The following is a 22060-nucleotide window of genomic DNA, read 5'->3' on the forward strand; positions in this document are numbered from 1 at the left end:
TCCTTTTTTTTAAGGCTCCAGGGAGCTGTGCATTGTCAAGCCTTGGGATCAAGAAAGCTGTGAAATCCTTGTGTTTGTCCCTTGAGGGCTTGGATTTAAAGCAGGAAAAAAATTTGAGGGAGGGCTCATCAAAGTTTGAAAGGACTTCTTTGTCAGTAATGGAACTAAGAAGATTGTTTGGCTCAGCTCTATAAGCCAGAGGTGTGACTTTCATATGTCATGGGCATATATGGTAGTTGTCCCCAAAGTCAGAAATAACATTTTCTTTTTCACACAAACATGGTGAAGCTGAATGGAAAGAAAGCCTTTATCATAGCCATTCTCATTGAAATGTTCCAGATTAGAAATTGGTGAGAGTCCCCCTGCCCTCCTGCTTAACCTTGATATCTCTTCTTTTCTTCCCAGAGAACCTTGAGTTTTTCTAGAGAGCTTGACAATAAATGGGAAATCAGCCCTCTGTTTCAGAGTAAGAAAATTACCTTGAAAGCCTTCCCTGCTGCTGATTGCCCTTGAGGGGTGAGGGCTTTTCCAGCTTTAGAATTAGGTTGCAGGGAAGAACATAAAGACAGCAAGTGTAAATCAGGAGGTTTCGCTCTGCCTTCTAATGTGTGAAGCTTTCCAAATGTAGAGGAGTTAATAGAATTCTTAAGTTTCAACTTTGGCCCATTCCTAATCTTGACTGATAGTAACTGCAAAGCATTCTTTTTTATGCATGGCTTGGTTTAGCAGACGTTTCATATGGCCAGAATCAAGATCAGTCTTCCATATCTGGATTTTTCTTCTCTTCATCTAGCTAAACTTCAGAATTAAAAATGAAAATATGTACCAGGTATGAAAATACCTGGATACTTTCTCATCTGAAATTGTTCTGACTCCTTCCTAAAACAATTACGTTGCTGGCTTTATGTGAAACAAAACATCAATGTTCATATGAATTTTTATAGTGGATCTTGGAACTCTTAGACATGCACCTTTCACTAAAACTCAGGGGCAGCCATATGGCTAAAAAAAAAATCTCATATGAGGGACAAGCATGTATAAAACAACCTAGGGTTGACATAAAAATATATAGCATAGTAAACTTGGTTTCTTCTCAAGCTTATTATCTGCTTATAAAAATCCCCCTACTTGTCATTTTGCGGATATATGGAAGGCTTATTGGAAAATTTATTAGAGTGGCGGGATTGAAGTATCAAGTCGTCTTCTTATCAGAATTTGTATGCAAAATCATATCAAGCTGTTTTTAAAAAAAATATTACAAAAATCCTTCAAGGAGAGGGTTTTATAGCATTTTTCTCCCATGGTCTCTCCACCATCAACTGCTAATCCTGTTTCAGCAAAACTCCTAAAAATACCCACATCTTTGTTAACTTTTTAAAATTTTGAAGATAGTGTATAAAAGTATGGCTGTGCTGGAAGCTATTTTGATTGGTCAGGAGTGACAATACTGCTTTTATGGGGAAGGTAGAATAGTTCCTGAAACATCCCTTGAATATATAAACATTCAATTTTCATGTACTTGCACACTGCTAGAGCTTCTCCCATAGTTTGTTTTTTTGGAGGTGCTATTCTTCATAGGGCTTCTTTCAAAGGTAATTCATAGGGCTTCTTTCAAAAGTAATCTCAGCCAGATGCATCACTTGATAGATGCAACGACACCACAGTGCTACGTAGTGTACTGATGATGCCACTTAAAGTAAACAAATACTAATTAGGAGAATGTCCTGGATAAAAAAGGGGCCTTTTGTTCTCTTTGATGACCATCTTCAAAATGTCATCAGTGAAGGCAGTCAGGGAGCTTCTGTTTCAGTAATATTTTTTTAAAACTCATGCATTATCTTTCTGACTCCTTTTAAATATATATCTGTGCTGAATCCAGTTTCTTTGAATTCATTGTTTTACTGCAAAATATATACAAGGTAAACTAAAATGATTAGGGATTGTAGAATCTTTCGGGCTCAAGTGCCGTGTTCTACTGGAGAAAGTTTTTCTTCCAGACGTTTCGTTCTCAGCTGCGGAGAACATCCTCAGTGGCGTTGCAGCCGGAGCAGGCGCTCTGACCTTCTTGGCTGCACAGGTCAGAGCGCCTGGTCAGAGCACAGGTCAGAGCGCCTGCTCCGGCTGCAACGCCACTGAGGATGTTCTCCGCAGCTGAGAACGAAACGTCTGGAAGAAAAACTTTCTCCAGTAGAACACGGCACTTGAGCCCGAAAGATTCTACAAACCCTGATGATGTTACCAGCCGTGAAAACCTGAAATCTTTGATAAACTAAAATGGCTTGGGAATGTAGGCTAGTGAAAGGAATATTATTAATATGGGATATGTTTATGATGCTGTAAGTATTGGTGTATACTGCTGTGTGATGGAAAGCCATGATTCATGAGAAGATCTTACGTAAGCTACCATTTCTCACTCTGCTCCTCCTCCCCAGTCCGCTAAGAATAAAGATGATATATTTATATACCATTTTTACCAGTAAAGTCTTCAAAGCAGCACACCATCCTAATCCTTAAAACAAAAAGCTAAATAGTAGTAATAACAATATCAAGTAGCTTTAGAAATGGTCACCATATGTGTTGTAAAAACAAATTGAGAATTAGTTGAGGGAAAATACCGTTTTAGGAAATCTTAGATTAGAGAACGGGTAGCAGAATAAGAAGAGTTTCCCTGACCGCCAAAAGATTTAATGAAGAGGATCTAGTGAACCTCCCCTTTGAGGAAATTCCACAGTGCAGATGCCACTATTGAAAAAGCTCTGTTTTTTGTAAACTGTAACTTCATTGTAGATAGTGGTGATAACTTTCACACTAGGCTCATTCTGGGTGGATAGCCCTTTTGCTCTTGGGGCTGCTCTCCATTTTCTCACAAGCTGGCCCAGAGCTGCAAGTTGGCCCGCCGCATTTCTGCAGCAAGCAAGATCCTCTTACCAACCGGTTTCTACTTGCCGCGGGAGAACGGCAAGCCAACTCGCAGCTCCGTGGCAGCTTGTGGGAAAATGGAGAGAAGCACCTGGAGCAAAAGGGCTCTCCACTTGGAACAAGCCCTAGTGCAAAATCGGTCCCAGTTTACAGAAACACTCAGAGGGATGCATGTAGGAGAAGGTGCTCCCTAAGGACATAGGCTGATTAAGCCTTTTAATGTCAAAAGCAGCAGATTGTACTTGATCTAGGAAAGATCACTAAGAATTTGTGTCGGCTGCAGGTAGAAACTGCAATACTCTTTGAGGTTCCTGAGTTGTTTTCAAGGTGATCCTCCCACATACTGTATGATAGTTAAATAATGAATATTATTGTAAGTCAGTATTATCTACAATATTGGACTAACAGTACTGGCATGTCTTAGAAGCTGTTGAAAGGGTTGATGAGCTAATGTACATGAAGTGCTTTGATCATTTCAAGTGCACTATATAGATGTTTCTCTTTGTTGCATGAAAGGACATTTATATAGATGTTTGAATCTTTTCTTCTTAAGAGTCTCATTTCCACTCTAATTGTCTTGGCTTGGCTCAGTTCAGTGGGCAGAAACATTAGTCGTTGCACAGACCATGTAATGACCTTGTTGCATTGTTTGATTAATGGTGTTGCTGGTTGCTGACTAATACATAGCATACTCAGCCCAGCACTAACTAGAACAAATCAAGTTCACAAGTGGCACATTGGTAACACACAGTGGGCAGGACAGAGCTAGAAGCACATTCAGGTAAGATGAAATGTACTTCTTCCTCTTGTACATACTCCAGCTTTTATGGAAACTGGGAAGTTTATGTTGTTTTTGTATCTCCTTTCCAAAGATCAAGACACTTCATGAAATACTGAGAATAGCAAAACCATAATGTGTCATTTAAAGCCCTGCAAATTGTATAATAAAATAGCAAACTCAGTCTGGCAATATCAAAAATTCCATTACAAACTAGCTGGGGAAGAATAGTTTTGTTTAATAACAAAAACTTAATAAAGGATGAACGTTTCCCAACTGATACCTGGTGATGTTTGATTTTACCTAGTTATACTTTCAGTAATGTGGCCTCCAGTTGTGAGGGTCTATAAAGGTTAAAAGCAGCTGATTAAAATATATCTTAGAAGCAAACTGGCAGCAGTTCTGGGATGTGAGACCTGTTGAATATGGTCACATTATCAGTACCCAGACAATAGGCACGCAGCTTGCAAATTATCTTCAAGGACAGCTCTGCATAATAGAACTTATAACTTTAATCATACCTTTGAATCACCTGTGTATAGAACAGCACAGCATCGGATCAAAACTAGAAAAAAACCTTTTAATGAGATAGGTATTCTCAACCAGAGCCACCACCTCTTTCTGAAGCAGGAGGCCTGAATTCAAGAGATCTTAATTTTATCAGACTGATGTCACCCTGTCTCACATATGTTTAGGATTTCATTGTGAGTCTACTGCCTTGGAGAAATACTTAGTTTGTACAGAAATATATCTTTCATAATTAATCCAAATGGTTCTTAATGGGTTTTTTTTTGTTTTTAACATTCCATCTGTCTTGAGTTCACTAATTCAGTTGCATACCATTGTCCCCATCTGATTATGTGTGCTTGGAGTGAGAAGGAAGATTTTTTTTAAAAAAATTAAGGAATTGTTCATAAAGTGATGCTAAGTGTGTTAAACGTGTACATTTTTCTTTTTTGAGTGTATTCAATGTATCTAAGTAGGTAGGTACGGTATTTTCTGTTAGTCACTCATTTCAGAATGGCAGTATAAGCTATGTGGAATGGAGTAGACCAGACACAGATGTTTAGCAACGCATTAGAACAAGATTAGGTTACCACTTACCCTTGCCTGACCCCCTGAGCAGAGAAATTCCTGCTTTCATTTTATAGATCATGTGTTAAATTTGATCTGCTTTGGCTCGCTCCATGTAGTATAAGGATATCTAAGGGAACACAGGGAGAGAAATAGAGAGCAAGACATTTGCAAAAGGGGAATGCAGTATTTGGGATGCAGTTCCTTGCTTTTACAGCAGTGAACATCAATCACACCTTCCAAGAACGGCAAAGGACAAGTTCTTAACATGTGGTGTACTTGTGGCTAGGTTGCACTGCTTCAGACACCATGCTGGATACTCATTTGACAAGACAGTCCACCAAATACAAAATGCTCTCCACATGTCAGCATGCTGTGGAAATCGTTAAGCTAAAACATTATGATGTCTCATTTTCAGTGTGGAGGAAATTTTGTGTATGGAGTAACATTCAATCATGACGAATCCTCCACCCCCCCCCCCCCCCGGCAGTTTGAAGTAATACAGGCCAGAAACAAATTTACGTCAGTGGGAACAAAGCCCTTTACTCACCTTTGCAGGGCTTTTTTTGTAGCAGGAATTCCTTTGCACATTAGGCCACATACTCCTAATATAGCCAATCCTCCTAGAGCTTACAGTAGGCCCTGTAAACTCTTGGAGGATTGGCTACATCAGGGGTTTGTGACCAATATGCAAAGGAGTTCCTGCTACAAAAAAAGCCCTTCTCCTTTGCCTCCATAATCTACTTTCTCTCTGTCACAGTATACTAGAGCAAATACAATTGTTTCTTAAAAGTCTGATTAGAGTAAAAGTAGATGAAAATTGGTCTATATAGGGAACCCTATTTCAGTATATTGAGTCAAATATAGTAGCTGAGTTTTGTTTTGCTTTTTAATCCTGTAGTAGAAGAAGAGTGGGAGGTAAGTATAACAAATAGATCTTGAGTATTATAACTGCATCCCACCTTTCTTCCATCGTGGCACTCCGTGAGTCTCTCATACTGACTGTACTCAGTCCCAGACGTTCCTGGCTTCAGCAGGTTGCTGTGTATCATATCCTCGGGTCATATTGCAGAGACATTGCCAGTGGGATTTCCCCCCCTTTCATGATACTTTTCCTATAATGAAATAATAAATTGGATGTGTGTTTGCTTTAAAGAACTGCAAAACATAATGCTCTCTGAGCCTTTGTAGTTGCTGCTGAATATAATCCATATTTGATTTTTCTTTCAGATGTGAAATAGACATTTCACTACTGTAAAATTATTTCATCAGAAATGCTTTAGCTGAGTGTATCAGTTTTTCTCTTAATGCTGTAGCAGCTTTATTTCTTCCAGGATGAATTACAAGAGTGATCCCAATCAGTATTCATGGGAATGGAATGATATTATGAGCTAGTCAGGTTTATTTGATGATGGAACTGGGGGAACTGAGACTGAGAACTGAGACTGGGTCAGTCTGCTCTGAAATAATCACAAGGTGATTCCACTCAGCCACAGAATCAGCCAATGGATGGGTTGACTCCTCAATGCTATGTGGACTGGGGATGGGCATGAACCAGGAAAATGGTGGTTTGTGTTGGTTCGTTGCCACAGGGAGTCTTCAGCAGGCTCTCCTTCACTTGCCCTCCAAGTTTGGTGAAGATTGGATTTAGGATGTCCGAGTTATAGCCCCTCTCAAAGCAGGTGCCCCAAGGAAAGGTCAGCTCCAGCTTCAGGTTTGGTCTCTGAATCCACAGCAAGTAACAGCTTCCCAGCTGGGAGAGGTGTTTAAAACATTGTCCCGCTGTGTAGGGGAAAAAAGAAGTCTCTCAAAGCATCCCCTAAAATCCACCATGAAGCAAACAATTCTTCTGCTGCTCTTATGACAAATAACTCATTTCTCTTCATACTGCAAAATGAAAGCAGCTGAGTCAGGGTATGGTATTATACTGGTATATATGCTCCCATACAGCAGCTCTATGGTTGACTCCCAGAGTTGCTGATCAAACTATGAACAACTGTTTGGGGTGTTTCTAGGACTCTCCACAAGTCCACTCTCGGCATTGCCTAGAAATTGATTGAATTGATGGCTATCTGGAGAACAAACTGAAAAAATGAACCACCCGAACCTCCAAGGAAAAAAGGCAGTTTGTTTTTTTGGTTCAGGAAAGATGTGACCAAACAAACTGGTTCAAAATGAAACACAAACCAACCTGGTTCATGCTCAAATATTGGTTCATTTTATCAGTCCTTGCCCATCCCTAAATTTGACAGTCATTTCTGGTTAAGTCAAGATATTAGGGGGGACAAAGTAGGGGGGACAAAGGGGAGGGACAGTGGCTCAGTGGTAGAGCATCTGCTTGGGAAGCAGAAGGTCCCAGGTTCAATCCCTGGCATCTCCAAAAAAGGGTCCAGGCAAATAGGTGTGAAAAACCTCAGCTTGAGACCCTGGAGAGCCGCTGCCGGTCTGAGAAGATAATACTGACTTTGATGGACCAAGGGTCTGATTCAGTATAAGGCAGCTTCATATGTTCATATGTTCATATGAATACAACAGTGTTTTCAATTAAAGTTGAAACAAACTGAAGGGAGACACTGAGGTATAAGGAAGAGCAACAAGTTTCCCTTGTCTTGTGCATCTTCAGAGCAAGGTATCGGGTATTCAGGGCATTAGTGTCTGACAAAGAGAGCTTTGACTCTCAAAAGCTCATACCTAAAAAATCTTGTTGGTCTCTAAGCTGCTACTGGGCTTGAATGGCTCCCCTTTAAAACTATCCTCAGAGCAAGGCTTTAGGATGAACCATTATTATCTGCTTTTTATGGATGTGTAACTGATGACTGGTGTGTACATTGTTGTCTGTCACTTGATTACTACACTTTCAAGTGGTGTCCTGTAGGTATGAATGAGCCATCACAGACAACCTTTTATGGCACCTCAAAAGCAGTAATTTTCAGTAAACTCAGTTCACAAATTCAGCTGCCAGACAATGAGCGATAAGAAACAAGTGATGAGCATGCATATGAGAAGGAATTATGAGTCTGGCAGCATGCTAATATTTGCAGCAATCATGTGTCCCGAGTTCAGTGCCTCTCCTTTCCACAAGAAAGACGAAAGTGCTTCAGCACTTGCTAGTTCCCCTGCTACCCAACATGACTGAGAGTCAATTTAAAGACAATGCTGGTAAGGCAAAGCAGTTCACCCAGGGGACTTTGCTGATGCCCAACTTTTCATTTAAACTGGACTGCCCGACATGCAAAGCAGTTCATGTTTAACTAGCACACCAATGCAACATCCACCTGGGCAAACTGAGTAGTGTTAACTGAGAAGCCATGCAACATTCCCCAGGTGGATGGAGCGTAAATTGGCCCTTCCACAATGAGAGGTGGGAGAAAATGGTATGAATCCCATAGGAGCTACAATATATCTGTGCTCATAAATAACTACTAGTCTCTGTGGAAAGTATCAGTATAACAAAAATTGGTTATGTTCTTTTAGGTTACAGATTACTAACAAAAGTCAATTTAAGCAGAACCAATGTGAGAGTTTATAGATTAAAAATTCTTGTAGACTTACTGCAAGACCGTCTTTAATTCTTCATCAAAGCATTCTGAGAATGGGCATTACTTTCCCTAATATTGTTGAACAACAAGAGAAGATGTAGTTTTTAATTTCTAATGGGATTTTCCTTTTGGGATGGGATGGGGAAGATGAAGTGTTGGGTGCAAGCTTGTTTCTGAACGGTGTGTATTTAATTATGTTTTAGGTTGCCACCACCTAAGCTGAGCAGCTGGAAGCTTGTCCTGAAAATCTTTGGGCATTCATATCTTAATGGATTGTTGTAACCTGCTAATTTCTCCATTCGTCCACTTCCTAGTTTCGTGAAAATATTAGCCAGCACAGATCCTGGGAAAGTTACATGTAAGTCCTGCTGATGCTTATTTCATCATTAAAAATAAAAGACTGTGGAAACAAAGTATTTCTGTCTGGTTAGGAGGAAAAACAGTCAATCTACGTAGTGTTATAGTGCTTGTTAAAACATCCTAAAAGCTGTAATTCAGTAGATAACATGAGGCTGTGAATAAATTGATCCTGAAGTACTATTATTGTCTCTTTAAAAAACTAAATGGAGAATGTAATTTTGTCATTTTGTGGGCTTTATAAGTACCTTTTCTGCCACAGCAAAGCTTGGCACAAAGTACTTTATAAATAGCTTAGGTATTTGTCTCAAAAGAATGCTAGGATGTGTGTGTGTGTTCAGAATAATAATCCACAGTTAGACATGGAGACTTTAAAGTTATTTGATCTTTAAAAACTTTTCCAGCAGTGCATATGCCATCGGTGAATTCTGACAAACAGCCTTTCCTACAACCTAGTGACTTTTGTGATTGTCCACACTGGGGTCAGTGTCCATTAGCTTTCTGGCAAAATCAGAGGGTTATTTCCCCCCTTCAGATACTTCCCCCATTCAAATGCTTGCATGGCATCCACAAAGCTAGCTATGTAGCAGATTTCTGAATATTCACTTTGTCATGGATTCTATTATGTAGCAGAATAATCTGATAGTTCAATCTTCCCCTAGAGAAACTAGCTCTTAACTCAAATCTCTGATTTATGGAGTGCCTATATGTGGATGGCACATTTCAAATGGCTCCTATCTTGCCATGAGCAAATCAGGAGACCAGTTTCTTGTATTTTAGTTGTAGCTGTGTCGTTGGCAGTGCACCTCCCAGAATCCTGAGAAACATCATAGTGATTACCAAGGGAGATTTCAGTATGTGTGTGTTATGTTTGGGATGTGTGAGGCCTAGGACAGATCCAGGATGGCAAGAAACTGGCTGTGTGTCATGGTAGGAGACAGCAAAGTACTACTCTGTCTTGAATATTTTCTCCTATATCATTGTGTTACTGTTGTTTTCTTGTGGAGGGGTGCCATTTAACTGAAAGCTGTGGCCCTAGTACTCAAGATAGCAACACCTGCATGTGTTTAAAGATGAAACCGCTCCCATCATGTAAAAAGGAATGAGTGAGGTTCAATTTTAAAAATGGTTTGCAGACTTGTGCAGAATCTTTCTTCCACTCACAGGTTGCTGCTCTGCAGTGTTTCTCCACAGTGTTCTCCTATCAGAGGCAACAAACTGTTCAGTAGCACTGAATGAAGTCCAATCTGTGTACATCTTACATGTGACTAAAAATTTAAGAGTTGCTTTGTAGAGGCTGCATATCATTGCACAACAGAGTAAAAAACAAAAATGGTACTGAGCAAATAGATTCAGGTGGGCAGCCATACTGGTCTGAAGCAACAGAACAAAGTTAGAATCCAGTAATACATTTAAGTCCAACAAAGTTTTATTCAGAATGTAAGCTTTCGTGTGCATGCACATTTTGTCAGATGATGAAATGGGTACAATGCTGCATATAGCTGGTGGGCAGTGGTTAAGCTTGCAAAATAGTACAAAGTTAGAATTTTTGCCATTGGATTCTAACTTTGTACTATTTTGCATGCTTAACCACTGCCCACTAGCTATATGCAGCACTGCTCACTGTACCCCCATTTCATTGTCTGTTAAAGTGTGTATGCGCACAGAAGCTTACATTCTGAATAAAACTTTGTTGGTCTTAAAGGTGCTACAGTACTGAGCAAAGGCATGGATATTTTTGTGTGGAGAGCAGAACAGTTGATAGTGTTGCTTGGTTATGGGCTATCCAGGTATGAATCCTTAACTGGCTATACAATTTACCCAGTTGCCTAATTCTGTTCACCAGAAACATTTCTTATACATATAAATGACCCAGTAACTATAACAACTTTATACATAGAAAAGTGCTGTTCAAATTGTTATCATGTGTGAAAAGTTATTCTTTATGCTGTGTTTGTGTTTTGGTCTGCTGCTACTTTAGGCAGGGCTGAGTAATGTGTTGTCCCATATCCATAGTTGCATTTTTGTAGGGTCATGTGACTACTTGCAGCTGCTCAAATAATTCTACCAGGATTACCCAGAGGGAATTCATGGAATGAAAATTGTGCTAGATCAAAGCTTGGTATTTGAAATATTCTGTATAACGACATCTGTCATTCACAATTGTGATGTCCTAAGCTGGACTTTAAATCATAACCTTATTGAGGACACTTTCACATATAATACTTTTTACACATACATGTGAAGTAGTTTGTGCTTACCCAGAAAATTGCAATGTGTGCCCAGTTATATGATTTCTGACCATATATTGTTTGCTACTCCCTATCAAATATACATCCAGTAGCAAGCATATGTGTGCCATGGTGTATCATTTGAAGAAGCTTCAAGAATATACTGCTGTTGGAGGGCGTTAAGAATACTTGGAGGGGATAGTGCTGTTGATTTAATCCTGATGAAGCGTTATGACCTGCTCCAACAACATGCTCTGGCAGCAAACAAAACATTTGAGGCATACGTAGACCATTGTAGCAGTGTAATATTTCTATAATTTTCCCCATTTTTTCCAGCTGTCAAGTTGGAAATTTTAGGGAGTTCGAGAGAGGGGGTCTATGCAGTATTTTCTCCTTTGAAATGAATGAAAAGATTTTTAAGATGAGGTTTTATTCAGAATTATGTACTATGATGTTTTTTAAGACAATAAGAACATAAGAGAAGCCATGTTAGAGCAGGCCAATGGCCCATCCAGTCCAACATTCTGTGTCACACAGCGGCCAAATATATATATATATATTTATACACACACACACACATACACACTGTGGCTAATAGCCACTGATGGACCTCTGCTCCATATTTTTATCTAACCCCCTCTTGAAGGTGGCCATGCTTGTGGCTGCCACCACCTCCTGTGGCAGTGAATTCCACATGTTAATCACCCTTTGGGTGAAGAAGTACTTCCTTTTATCCGTTTTAACCTGTCTGCTCAGCAATTTCATCGAATGCCCACGAGTTCTCGTATTGTGAGAAAGGGAGAAAAGTACTTCTTTCTCTACTTTCTCCATCCCATGCATTATCTTGTAAACCTCTATCATGTCACCCCTCAATCGACGTTTCTCCAAGCTAAAGAGCCCTAAGCGTTTCAACCTTTCTTCATAGGGAAGGTGTTCCAGCCCTTTAATCATTCTAGTTGCCCTTTTCTGAACTTTCTCCAATGCTATAATATCCTTTTTGAGGTGCGGCGACCAGAACTGCACACAGTACTCCAAATGAGACCACACCATCGATTTATACAAGGGCATTATGATACTGGCTGATTTATGTACAACATTAGGTAGCGGAGGTGGGGAGGATCTAATTTCTTCCTCTCCCACTATTTCTTTCTCTGAAAGCCCCCATAGCCTTTCCCTTTTTCCTTCTTCCTTCTGTCCTCCCCACCTAAGAGTCAACCTACCCTTACTGCCACCTCATCTTCAGCTTTCCCTCTCCCCTCTGACAGCCTCTACTTACCTGTTGTGTGGTGCTGGCTACTAGGCCAGCTCCACTAGCATGGTAGCCAACCCTCAAGGACATGCAGGACCATCTCACTTCCCCATGCAGTATTTTCTCTTTCCCTCCTCCTAGAAATCCCTATATCCTCTCCTCTTTCCCAGCCTCATTCTTCCTTAATCAACCATTCATGAACCTACCTTTGATCTTCCTCCTGTTTTCAGCCATATTTATTACTTACTTGTTTCATTTATACCTCACCCTTTTCCATAGTGGGAACCCAGAGCAGCTTATGTCATGCTTCACGCCTCAGTTTTATCCTCGCAATAACCCTGTGAGATAGGCTAATCTGAAAGTATGTGACTGACTCAACATCACCTAGCAAGCTTCCATGGCAGACTGGTGATTTAAACCCGGACCCAGTCCCAATGAGTCCTGCCTCCCCTGTTTTTATTGGCAGAAACCAAGCCTTGAATGCTGTGGTTGCCTAGCAACAGCCACTAAGGGCATTTGGTTCTTAAAGCTACAGGCACTCCTTTTATCATTTGGAGTTTTTTAACTCCCATTCCCATGTGTTTCTTTTAGATTTCAGATTTTTCTGCAAACCTTGCATGCCTTTTCAAGTTTGTAGAACAGGGGTGGGGAACCTCCGTCCCGAGGGCTGTATGCGGTCCTCGAGGTCACTTGGTGTGGCCCTCGGGGATTGCTGGGCTGAACTGAGCCATGTGGCAGCCTCAGCGCTGTGCAGCAGCCTCCCCAGGACCAGGCAGGGATCACAGGGCCCAGATGTACTGTGCGGCAGCCTCCCTGGGGCCTGGCTGGCTGGCCAGAATTGCTGCAGGGCCTGTAAAAGTTACTGTCACAGTTCAGTTTGCATTTGATTATCCCAGATAGTGTGGCCTAATATGCTATTGAGTGTGTGACCTAATATGCTAATATTAGGGGATGTGGTCTAATATGCTACTGCGTTCCTGCTGGGCTTTTTCTACAAAAAAGCCCTGGACCCCTATGCATTTGCCTAGGGTGGTGGGCCGGGTGCATGTGTGTGTGTGCATGTGCCAGGTTAGGCTCTCCCCACTTGCCTTCAAATAGAAAAACAATTAGTTGCAGTAATTTTGCTGGCCTGAATCATTCTCCCTTGGCGGAGTACTGTTTTTTAAGTTGATATTTTTTTATGGCCCATGAATGATGTTATAAATATCCATATGGCCCTTGGCAGAAAAAAGGTTCCCCACCCCTGTTGTAGAAAGATCTGCCTTGTCCATTCGCAGCTACAATAACTGGATTTAAGTATCCTCAGATAATTTCTGTGTGTAGTGTTGATACATACAACATATTTTCAGTTGTGGGCAGCAAGGCTAGGCATTGCATAGCATCACTTCTAGTCACCATACCAAACCTTTAATGGCATAACAGTTGCAAATAAAAATACACAGAGTATAAAAATTTAAACATTGGAGATAAAATCAAAATGAAACTGAGCTTACAGATGCATTCATATATGGTCAGATTTAAATTTAAGGATGTCAGCCAAAAATTTTGCCACAGCCTCCTCGCTAACTTCCCCCTCAGTATCATTCAATAAATAATAACAGGGTGGCAGAATAGACAAATCTGGGGAGAAAGAAAGCTTACAAAATAAATCTTTACAGAGATTATGATAAAAGGAACAATCAAGCAATATATGCTGAATTGAGTCGGGAATATTCGCTCCACAGGAACAGAGTCTGTCGCCTAAAGGGACTTGATGATATATCCCTTGTAAAACTTTGAAGGGAAAAGCATGAGTATAGAATGAGTTCTATAAGCAGGGAGATTAAAAACTTTAAAATCCGTCAGTCTAAAACTGTCTTCCACCCATGTTTCCTGAAGGAAGGCACAATCAAAGGATTTTAAAAAGTCCAAAAAATCTGAGTCATTCACTTTACTCTTCCACCCAGCTATGTTCCAGGAGACAATGTGGATATTCCTTGTGGCTTCCCTAGCTGGTAGTCAATCGATAATGGATATCCTTTCGAGCACCCTGGCGTCATCAGTGAAAATACAGCCAATATGTTGGGGTGCCCTTGAGCCATTTAGAGAGGGTTCCATAGTCAGATCAATTAAGTCAGCCGATGGGGGACAGGGGGTTGCCTGCAGGATCCAGGTTGATTGAAGAAACTGATTTCCCCGGCTCTAAAGACCTTTCTAGCTGCCGCTTAGTACATTCAAGTCTTACGAGGATCGCCTGTTGAATCTTTTGCTGGAAGAGATGACTGCAGAAGGTCATCTTCTATTGAAACATTAAGGGGACTATGCATCACATCCATAGAGGGCTGCACTTCTAGTCAAATAAATGGAAGTGATGTCACACATGGCTGTGATGCTCTAGCAATTGTGAAAGGATTCTTGACTGTTGCAGCGATGCATGACATCACTTCCAGTTAAACTGTGACATGCCTCCTGCTGCAGGAATCTACAGTGGGAGATTTGGTCTGCCTAATTTTCAGGTATATCTTTTTATTGTTTAAAAGATACTGTATTTGTGCACTGTTAATTTGCTATGATACGTGTGGTGATGTATGGTGATGATACATTCATTATTGAGAAGTTTGGTATTGTTTAACCATATATGCTGTTGATGTTGTTTAACGACTGTATTGTGCCACCTTAAAAGAAGAAAAAATAAGCATTGAAAAGAAAAACAAATTTTATGGTAAACAAAAGAAAAAGTACTATTGGGACAAAAAAGATAATATTCTGAAGTAGTATATAGTGCTGCAGTTTACCGTACTCTAAAATATTCAGTATTTCCATAATTGTGCATATGCATTTATCCTTCTAAATTTCACAAATATGCTACATAGTACAGTGTTGCATGCTAAGTAATAAATTATGTATTTTATGCTGCTAAAGAAATTTAGGTCTGGTAAGAAGAAATGTTGCATATATTTCAGTCCCTTTCCCATTTTTAAGATTTAAAAACAATCATTGGCTTCCCATTATCTGGAAATTTTACATACCTTTGCTTGGTAAAATTTGATAGCATACAAGTTTTCTGTGCTTCTGGAACAAAGAATAAACTATTGGATAGCACTATATGGATGAGATTTGAGCATTCAAATCAAACCTATGAATACTTGAAAGTAATCTTGACATAGATGCAATAAATTTGCATTCTGGTTTGTAAATTAAGGCATTTTTATGCCTTAAATATATTATGTTTGCATTTGAACTATGCTTATTTTAAACTGTAAACATTTATTTAAAAATGTTTTAATTAAGATAGAGAAAATTGATGCTTCATAGACACTACAGATATTACTTAAAAGTAGATATTTTCATCTACACCAGGTTGGTGTGGTGGTTAAGAGAGGAGGACTCTAATCTGGAGAACTGAGTTTGATTCCCCACTCCTCCACATGCAGCCAGCTGGGTGATTTTGGGTCAGTCACTGTTCTCTCAAGAGCAGTTCTCAAAAGAGCTCTCTCAGCCCCACCTACCTCGCAGGGTGTCTGTTATGAGGAGAGGAAGGGAAGGAGATTGTAAACTACTCTTGAGTGAAAGGCAGAGTATAAATCCAACTCCTCCTCCTGCTTCTTCCCAATGATAATTTATTCCTCTTTCATGATTTTCACAAATTTATGAAGACACATGCTAAGTTTTTGGAAGAGTTGGTTTCTGTGTGTGTAAATTGAAACTTTCCCTAAATATTATCTGCAGCATCCCAGGCCACCTTTTCCAAATGGTATTGCTGACCTATAAGTATAAATTATGAGACTGATAGTAACCTGATCATGTACAAATCACACACAACCAAGTGTGCATTAACATCTTGTTTATTTGTAGCTAGACCAGGATCTCCATCACATGTACCTTTGCCTCACATCATGGGGCTTCACATAGGGGCTTTGTGCATCTCTATATATAATGTTATCAGACGACGTTGAGCGGTCCAGCATCTATCACAGTCATAGAGGATAATAAAGCTAATGGAACTGCTGACACTTTAAATAGGATGGCATTGCAGTGAAAAACTATTTCCCTTTTTTATGTCTTTGCTGGAAACAGCAATATGCAGACATTAAATTAAGATAAATGCTACTTGTAACCTCAGTGACTATAGAATTAAAGCTTAGGAGCCAGTGCTTTGAAACACTTTCAGCTTTCCTTTCATATCACCATTAGTTTGACCATCTAATAGATCTGTTTAAGCATCAGTTTAAGTGATTTTAATTTTGAATTATTTTATGACTTTGATGCTGCTGTAGCTTTTGCAGGTCACCAACTGTATTTTCCTATTTTCAACCTAGATTGGCAATAATAGTTTTATAACTATGATAAGTTTATATTATAGGTTGCAGCAACAAGCAGTAGTGCTGTATCAGGCTTCAGCATTAATGGTCATCTAGAGAGACTGGAAAAGGTAGCTAGATTTACAACAAAGTCCAAATGCCTTGGACAGGCTCATGATTGAACTCTCTCTCAAGCTATGGTATATAGTGGTTAAGAGCATCAAGTCTCTTTTCTGGAGAACTGGGTTTGATTCCCCACTTCTCCACATGCAGCCAGCTCGGTGACTTTGGGTCAGTCACAGGTCTCTCAGAGCTCTCTCAGCCCCACCTACCTCACAGGGTGTATGCTGTGGGGAGAAGAAGGGAAGGAATTGTAATTTGCTCTGAGACTCCTTCAGGTTGTGAAAAGAAGGATATAAAACCAACTCCTCTTCTCTCACACTCTGAATATATCTAATTCTGAACATGGCCTACAATGCAGACCAAAGAATCCACATGCACAGATACTCCAGAGAAATAATCACAGGCATTATAAAATAAATATGATGTCCCAGTAACAAGCACTTCCCTTTAAGTAGTTCAGCAACTTTTATGGACTGTTTTTGGCATGTGCCTAATGACAGTCATTTATTTCAGGACAGTGTCAATGAAAGATTATTTTAAAGGCAGTGCTGGTGGAATCCACTTTCTCTAACCTTAGCCACATAAATTCTATTTTTATAGCAGTTTCTGTACTTCCCTCTGTACTTGCCCCGTGTTGTACAGTCATTTAGTGTCTCGTCTTGAGGGTATTGTGGTTGCAACTGAGTGGTGTGTGACCCATTTTTCATAATACTTTTGAATGCTGTAAAAGCAGAAGTACTTAGAACATCTGCAAGATGAAATTATTTGCAGAAAAGCCAGGTTGTTTTTGTTTTGTTGTTAAACTTCTGATTCACCCTCTCATTTCACTCTGCATGTATAGAAGTGTCCATTTTAGTTCTATTTTGAAGCTAAGGAAAGAGACCACCTTTCAACTTATATCCAGGGCTTTTTTTTTTTCTGGAAAAAGAGATACCAGAACTCTAAAGAGGGAAGTGAAGGAGAAACACATCGGTGCCCCTCATGAACTTTTAAACATTTTTTTTTGAGAATTTTGTTTTCACAAAGAGATTCCGGAACGCTGTTCTACCGCATTCCCCCAGAAAAAAAACTTCCTTCTTATATCCATTTAAATGGGGCAGCCATATGAAGAGCTGATGAGTGGGTAGAGTTGGCTGTAGAACCTACAGAGTTGTAGACAGAAATGGCAGAAGAGATAAAGGGATATTTTACTTCTCAGGGTGAGCTTGTATTATTCCAGTGGCATTGGAACCCACCATCATGTCCTATAGTGCCGGGATACCTGCTGGATAACTATTTGGGAGGAACCCCTACTATGGCTCTTGGAATAGTTGATCTGTTCCAGTGTAGTTCAGATTTCTTCCTTTTATCCCAGTGATACTAAATAAAGTGGAACTTCAGCCGCTTTCATACTGCTGAGTACCCGCCTTACAAAAGTATTTGTGCAGATAGAGCGCAGGCTGTGGAAGGAGTAAGAAATAATCAGTGCTCTTCAGACAATATTCTTAGCTCTCATTGTCTTCTGAAAATATGTATAGGGAAACAGCTAGGAAATAGCCACAGATGCACATTGTCATGCTGTAGGAATGGTGAGGCATGCATGTGAGACATATGTCTGGCAAAATTCCAGGACTGTCCTCACACTGAAGGGCCAAATCAAACCGAATACAAGAGATTCTTAATTGGACCTCCCAATGTTTAGTTAAAGGCAGCTGTTGATGAAAATTGGCACTATTGGAGTGGCTGCTGAATACTTTTCCCTTTTCCTTTCCCAGTCTGAAAGGAACATAGTTACACAGGGGAGTTCTGCAAATGGATCTCTTCAGCATTGTTTTTTCCCCCTGGAAATAGCATTCTTATGGGGCCAGATTTGGATCCAGGAGTGGAGAGAGGCAAGGTTTTGTTCCTTAGCATGGTTTGGAGATTCAAAACTGACCCCACCCCCTCCCCCAGCTGTTATCCCTGGAAGGGAAGAAAGGGCAAGTATTGTCTTGCCCTCCCCCCAATACTGCAAATGACAGTTTCTTTTATTTTCTTTCCCTTTTTTGTTTTGTTTTTTTCATGTGTTTGTGTGTGTCTGCACCTGGAAGTCATGTCAACCACTGGTAACTGACCCCTACCAGGGGCCTGGAGGATATTCTGAGAGGTGGCTGAAAGCCTGCCCTATCCTTTCGATTTGATATTGCAAGGAGGTTTCCCATCAAGTACTAACCATAGTCAACCCTGCTTAGCTTCCAAGACCTGACAAGACTGGACTTTGCCTCAGCTTAGCTTCCAAGACCTGACAAGACTGGACTTGCCTCGGCTATCCAGGTCAGGGCTCTAATGACAGTTTCTATTGGCATATGGGGAGGATAATACACATACAAATCATTTGTTGATGAATGTCCTAATGTGATATCTAATTTGCCTGTAAATTAAAGTTGCTATTAGGACTACTGGTGAAAAATACTTGTGTGTTTGAGGGGTGGGACAGAGGTGAAGATACAGCAAACAGGGTAGGAAGGGTTAAACACCTGTTCTCCACCATACACATGGTGTTCTAGTCTCATCTACATCTTACAACTGCTGCTTTTAAATTAAAAAAATCAAAGCATTATACAAGCTGATCAGATCTTCCACAGCATGTTTCTTTTTTTCCCAGTTGCCATAGGACCCATGGGTTGCTGAGTTCTGGGTATTTTCAGATACGGTTTCAGAATAGGAATACATCATAAGTATCCATTGTGCATTGGGATTGATTCCTCAGAGTACGAAAAAAAACCATTTAGAAATGTTTTTAGCAGGTTGCAGTGGGGAAGTCATTAGCTGAGTTGTAATGACTTGCATAGATTTCATGAGAAATAGTGTTGCAATAAAAACTGTAGTGGCCATAAGGACTTGCATTTTAAAAAAAGTTTTAATGGAAGAAGAAAACGGCTTTCTTCTTTAACCCCATTATGCTCTGCTATTTATCTAGTTTCAAGGTGGCTTTCCACTAAATACGCAACAGCTGTAAATGAAGTTAGTCATACACATGTTTAAACAGAAATGCCTTCAAACGTATGTAGAGTTTGCAGACGGAAAAAAAATTAGATATGCATGATGACAGTAAATGGGGCTATATTGCAAGGTCTTGTGTCATACTTACATAAAATTAGACTAATTTGCAAAGCAAGTTCTGAAGTTCAGTGTTTAGTCCCAGTTTCATACTTGAATGGTAACATGTTTCGATGTCTTTAGATATTCCTATGACTGTGATGGAATTTTTATTAACTCCTTGTAAACTTTCTGAGTAGAACATTCATACAATTCTGCAATATTAAGCCAGTCAGCAGCTTCTTTTCAAATCTTCTAATCTAAAGGATTTCCCAGTTAACTGTCTACTATGGACGCAAGTCATCCAAAGATAAGTACCTTGCTCCCATTTGTTTACACGGGAGAGTTAAGCAAGTTGCAGTGTTCTGCACCATAGCATGGATCCAGTGACCAGATCAGCCTGTTTAAGGTAGAGGGCCAACTTCTTGGCTAAATGGAAGAAAGCACTTTTTTGCAACTGCATTAACGTGCTTTCCCAGCAGTAATACTGGATACAGTATAAGCCCTAAGCTCTTAACAGAATTGGCAAGGGTCAGCTGAATCCCATCAATGGTGGGAAGAACAGTGTCTTTCAAGGTCCCAGCCTTCCCAAATTTGGCCACCCCTGGTCTGAAGCAACAGAACAAAGTTTGAGTGCAGTGGCACTTTTAAGTCAATGAAGTTTTATTCTGGGTATAAGCTTTTGTGTGCACATACACTTCTTCAGATACATGTCTGGGTACACGTGAAAGCTTATATGTAGAATAAAATTATGCTGGTCTTAAAGGCGCCACTGGACGCAAACTTTGTTGCATTTGTAAGAAAGACATATTCCTTTTACAGTTGAAATAGAGAACCAGCACCAGGATAAATGTGGGGCTTAAATCACTTATTCAGTTGTACAGGCCCTGTTCACAAGTCACACCGAATGCACATACAATCTGTATATAGTGTAGGGTTGGGTTTTTTAAATATGTGCCTTAAGTTATTCTCATGTTACATCCAATATTTGTATAGCTGAACATGTGATATAAGCCCCACATTTATCTACTTACTGGTTTCAGTTTAAAAATTGAGTGCATTTGGCTGTGCCTTAGCAACAGGTGTACACTTGTACATGCAGGACACATGTGCATTTGCTAACAAAAGCACAGTGCTAGAGAGAGTTAGGGAGTCCAGTTTAATTATTAAGGGGGCTTAGATCTGTATTGCCTTCTTCTCCAAACCCTGTTCTCAGCCTGGGTCTCTTCTCGTGCCTGAGTCTCAGCTGTGGGAAAATGCTCATGGCGGGGTTTTCCCCGGTAGATAAGCCATCCCTTTTCCTTCTTAAATCAATCCCCTGCCAGCCCTTTTTTCCCCCTGCATAGTTACACCAGGTCCTGTTTTAAATCTGTGAGTCTGCTGTACCCTGCCTGGTTGGCCATAAATTGTTCCATATAGTCTATTATTCCTGCTTCTGTTTCTCAAGTCCAATCTGATGAGGGCTGAAGTGAGCAGACTGAGAAGAACAGACTTGTGCTGATATGAGCTATCGTTCTGGGATTTTTTTTTTTACTTCGTTGCATATATGTTTATGTACTTGCCTTGTAGGTGTTGGAAGTGTGGGTGTACAAGAAAAATTAGTGGTTTCAAATAAGATTTTCCATCTATTGCCCTTTTATCTACCACTGAAAATAAAGACTCATAATCTGGAACCGTAGACAAAGCATAGTCAGTTAAATGCTCATGATTGACTTGTGTGCTGTTGCCTCTGTCTGGTAAGATCTACATTTTAGAGTTGGTTCCTATGGTGGAGGGAGGCTGGGTTTGTTAACATGAGGAAAACAGGTGTCAGGTTAATAGCAGTTACTCTGTATGTTCTATGGTATATGGACTGCATTTTTAAAACATGTTCCTATGTAAATAATTGTAATGATTTAAAAAAAATGCTTTTTGTTATAAGTGATTGCAAAGCCTTGCTTCCTGATATTTTGTGATACAGCTGAACTTTTAACATGAATCTTGTCATAAGAACTGCCTTTCTGGAACTAATCAAGCAACTCCAGTTAACGGAACATTCAACAACAAGCAGAACATTCAGTAACATAATAGTAACTACCCAGTTGTTTCATGGCACTTATAAGTTAGACATGAAGGAGATAGTCACTGTGTTTGTCACTGATGTTTAATAATCACAGATATACTACTTCTGTTTATGGTGGTTTCATTTGCCCATCTTGTTTAATAGCTTTTGCTGTACCTCCTGTAAATCTATTTGTTCACTAAGAAGGTAGAAAAAGAATAGCTATCAGAAGAGAGGCAGCATTAATGTGACCATGGGAAGGCTGTATTTATCTGATGGCATTCTTGACAGCTATCCAGAAAGAAAGCTAGCTAGCTGCCTTTTGGTAGGCATTCTGTACATGCAGAAACAAATTGATTAAACTCATTTCATTTCACAAGGTATACTTGGGTTGAACAACAAGCATTGTTTT

At 40.0% G+C, this 22060-nt stretch overlaps 1 protein-coding gene across 1 annotated transcript in view; it reads left to right on the plus strand.

Moving 5' to 3' along the window:
* The window catches only part of LOC132590593 (transcription regulator protein BACH2-like), a 249148-nt gene that overhangs the window by 134935 nt on the left and 92153 nt on the right, over positions 1-22060 (plus strand). The window contains exon 2 of the mRNA XM_060263537.1: positions 8514-8668. The gene's annotated coding sequence lies outside the window, so the exon portion shown is untranslated. The remainder of the gene's footprint in view (positions 1-8513; positions 8669-22060) is intronic.

The sequence above is a fragment of the Heteronotia binoei genome, unplaced genomic scaffold, assembly GCF_032191835.1.
Source record: "Heteronotia binoei isolate CCM8104 ecotype False Entrance Well unplaced genomic scaffold, APGP_CSIRO_Hbin_v1 ptg000323l, whole genome shotgun sequence".
Lineage (NCBI taxonomy): Eukaryota > Metazoa > Chordata > Lepidosauria > Squamata > Gekkonidae > Heteronotia > Heteronotia binoei.